Source organism: Carlito syrichta, unplaced genomic scaffold (genome assembly GCF_000164805.1).
Source record: "Carlito syrichta isolate Samal-C Ts95f unplaced genomic scaffold, Tarsius_syrichta-2.0.1 Scaffold97032, whole genome shotgun sequence".
Lineage (NCBI taxonomy): Eukaryota > Metazoa > Chordata > Mammalia > Primates > Tarsiidae > Carlito > Carlito syrichta.
In genome coordinates, this window is record NW_007041128.1 from 125,930 (window position 1) to 130,247 (window position 4,318).

General features: G+C 45.4%; 1 pseudogene; it reads right to left on the bottom strand.

Annotated features, from left to right (window-relative positions):
• Window positions 1-3,432: 3,432 nt before the first annotated feature.
• LOC103265165 overlaps window positions 3,433-4,318 on the bottom strand; it is a 1,419-nt pseudogene continuing 533 nt past the window's right edge.

Sequence of the window (4,318 nt, forward strand, 5' to 3'; positions counted from 1 at the left end):
TGCACTCCAGTCTGGGCGACAGAGTGAGACTCCAACTCAAAAAAAAAGAAAAGAAAAAATAATTCCAGCAAAATGTTAACTGTGGTCAAAATTTATTACTTAGAGTGAATCACCGTTCTTCACAGTAGGAAGTGAACAGGTAATGTCTGAAACTGAAATTCCAGAGCATAGGGAAGTTAGGTAGAGATATAAAATAAAAAATAACATAAATATGGAGATAAATGTCAAAGGAAACATACAATTTTGAAGGTGGCTTTACCCATGGAGCAGGAATTGGGGGTGGGCAAGGGCACTTGATGTCACTTGGCTGCTTTGGGGATGGAACTGTAACATCTACATCACAGCCACAAATTATTTGATACTCCACCCACTGAGAAGCGAGGGCCTGTGTCCCATCCTTTTGAGTGTGTTCTGCCTGTGGAATACAGTGGAAGTGACTCTGAACTAGTTTTTAGGCTTAGGCGTGAAAGTACTGGCAGCATTTGTGTACTGTCTCTGGGAACACCCGCTCCTACATCCTAGCTGCCATGTCATAAGGAAGCTCAGGGACAGGTGTTGAGTGAGCTAGGGGACTGCAGAAGGAGAACCTGTAGCCCCAGCTAAACCATGCCCAATGATGCATGCAGCAGAAATGCTTATTCCCCAGTGAGTTCTGACCAAATTGCGTATTTGTGAGCAAAATAAAAGAAACAAAATGGTAAGCCGGGCTCGGTAGCTCAGCCTGTAATCCCGGGCCTTTGGGAGGCTGAGGTGAGTGGATTGCCTGAGCCCGTGGGTTCGAGACCCGCGGGCAGCGAGATCTCATCTCTACAATAAATCAAAAAATCAGCTGGGCGTGGTAGTGCATGCCTGTAATTCCGGCTACTTGGAAGGCTGAGGTGGAAGGATCGCCGGAGCCCAGCAGGTGGAGGCTGCGGTGGCTGGGAGCGGCCACTGCACTCCAGGCTGGGCGACAGAGTGAGACTCCAACTCAAAAAAAAAAGAAACAAAATGGTGATTCATTTTCAAAATGGCAATTTGTTACTTCACTTCCTGTTTTTTCTTTTCTGGCAAGCTTTCTTTTGGCAAACTTCTTTGACAAGCATTGAGACCTAATCAGAATCTAAAAACATGTATTTTACCAAATTAGTGTAAAAACTTCTTGTGTTTTTACCTTATTTGTACAAAATTATTGCTTAGGTGATGTCTGGGAAAGTGATGCAACTTCTGAAGTACTCAGCCAATAAGAAACCAGGGGAGAGTCTTGCGCTTTAGGGCATAAAGACGCTGGCTGTGACTGCCTCAGTGTGCCTGCTCACCCAAAAGGCACCATTCTTGCAAGAATTGGATTGACAAAGCTGCTTCACTCCTCCAACCTCTTGAGTCTCCATGTTGTGCTTTAACGACGAAACTGAGGAGGTTTGATTATACCTCCCGCATTTTACTGGAATGGTTTGCTGTTCTGCAGCAGATTAAGGAGGTATGAACATGATCATATGTCAAGAGAAGGTAAAACATTTACATTTCTTATCCTGCTGAGTAGGTATACCCATTCTCCTTGAAGTCTGAAGTCTTGGAAACACAGAAGTCTAGAATGACTTTTCAAGTTACCTAGTTTCTTAGTCTTTATTTATTTAAAAAAGCATACACTAAGCACCCACTATGTGGTAGACACAGTTCTAGGAAGCAGGGACATAATGGTTAAAACAGATGACGGCTGGGTGTGGTGGCTCATGCCTATAATCGCAGCACTTTGGAAGACTGAGGTGGAAGGATTGCTTAAGCCCTGGAATTCAAGATCAGCTTTTACAACACAGTGAGACCTCATCTGTATGGGGGAGGTGGGAGGAAACAGGCATCATGGCGTGCACCTGTAGTCCCAGCTTCTGGGGAGGCTGAGGTGGAAGGATCACCTAAGCCCAGGAGGTGGAGGCTGCGGTGAGTTGTGAGCGTACCACTGCACTTCAGTCTGGGTGACAGAGTGAGACGAGATGAAGTTCCACCGCTCGTAGATTATATTAAGCAAGAGGTAAATCAATAAATACTGGGATAATTTTATTATTATTTTTGAGTTGGAGTCTCACTCTGTTACCCAGGCTGGAGTGCAGTGGCATGGCTCACAGCCACCACAGCCTCAACCTGCTGGGCTTAGACAATCTTTCCGCCTAAGCCTTCCAGGAAGATGGAACTGCAGGCATGCACTACCACATCTGGCTAATTTTTTGACTTATTGTAGAGATGAGGTCTCAACAAGTCTCCCAGGTTTGTCTTGAATCCCTGGGCTCAAGTAGTCCTCTCGCCTCAGCCTTCCAAAGTGCTGGGATTACAGGCTTGAGCCACTGTGCCCGGCCAATTTTATTTATTATCTTTTGAGTCAGTCTCACTCTGTCACCCAGGTGGAATGCAGTGGCATGCTCACATCCACTGCAGCCTCAACCGACTGAGCCTAGGTGATCCTTCCAACTCAGCCTTCCAAGTAGCTGGAACTACTGGCATGCACCACCATGCCTGGCTAGTTTTTTTTAAAAAATTTATTGTAGAGATGAGGTCTCACCAAATTACCCAGGCTGGTCTCGAACCTGTGGGCCCAGGCAATCCTCTTACCTCCCAAAGTGCTGGGATTATAGGTGTGAGCCACCATGCCAAGCAGATAATTTTAGATACACACATCATGGCTCAATAATAATTCCTTGGGACTGTTTACATAATACTATTTCATGCAGAACCCATTTTTTTTTTTTTTTTTGAGTTGGAGTCTCACTCTGTCGCCCAGACTGGAGTGCAGTGGCCGCTCCCGGCCAGCAGCCTCAACCTGCTGGGCTCCGGTGATCCTTCCGCCTCAGCCATCCAAGTAGCTGGAACTACAGGCATGTGCTACCACACCCGGCTTATTTTTTGTAGAGATGAGGTCTCGCCAAGTTGCCCAGGTGGGTCTTGAACCCGCAGGCTCAGGCAATCCACTCACCTCAGCCTCCCAAAGGCGTGGGATTACAGGCTGAGCCACTGAGCCCGCTCAGAACCCATTTTGATAGGAGACATATTAGCCTGGTTGGTTTATTTAATGACACATTCAGTCTGTTTCTATATCTGAACTCAGGCTCCTAAGTTCTGTGACTACATATCTTTCAGGCACTTGGTAGTTTTCATAAACCTCTGGTCTAACCAGAGTTTGGGGATTGGTGGTCTTGCCTCAATATGTAGTTCCCTAATTCCTAGAGGCCAAGGACAGGAAAACTCTATTTGGCTTCCTTTCCCAGTCCTCACAGAACTCTCAATATGATATCGGTCTGAAATATCCTGCATTTCTATTAGCTGTTCATCAGGACACAGGTATAAAAACTCCAGGTTGACTTGTAATCCATCATTTTTAACAAAAATTACAAAATGGAGCTAAGGTGTTTTTGACACAATCAGTAATAAACATTTCAAATAGCCAATAATTCATACAAAGCCTAACTTGGAAAACACAAGTGCTTTGACCCATTTATTTAAAAAGGCTTCATGTAAATCCTTTTTTTTAAGTGAAAACAATCTCAAGATTTTATTCTCTTCATAATTAAATAATATGACATTAGAACTGGATCACTCGGCCCTTTCTCTTATTTCCTCCCAGTTCAAAATTCTTGCATCTCTTAATAGCCAGCATTCTCTTAGACCTGCAGTTGGGCTCAACACACTCAAGCCTCAGCACAATCTTCTTTGTAGTTTTAGCCTTTTTCCAGAAAATTGGCTTGGCCTGCCCACCATAGCCACTTTGTTTCCTGTCATAACACCACTTTCCCTGGGCATACAGAAAATCCTTGCCCTTCTTGTACTGTGACTTTGTGGGGTTGGTGCTTGCCACACTTACAGAAAGTCCGGCGGGTTTTGGGAACATTCACTATGTTTACAAAAGCGCTGTCGGCACGGAAAGCGGCTTCACGTAAATCTTACATCAGAAGAAGCACATTAGTTATTTTTTTATTTTTTGAATGGTGTCTCACTCCATCGCCCAGACTGGAGTGCAGTGGCACGCTCCTGGCCACTGCAGCCTCGACCTGCTGGGCTCCAGTCATCCTTCCGCCTCAGTCTTCCAAGGAGCTGGAACTACAGGCATGAGCTACCACGCCCGGCTAATTTTTTTTTTATTTTTTATTTATTGTAGACACAAGGTCTCGCCAAGTTGCCTAGGCGGGTCTCAAACCCACAGGCTCAGGCAATCCACTTGCCTCGACCTCCCAAAGCGCTGGGATTACAGGCTGAGCCACCAAGCCCAGCCCCAGCACATTAGTTATTAAGGATGGAAGTCAAAGAGATTATATACAGAAAGTATTCCGGCTGGGCTCGGTGACTCAGCCTG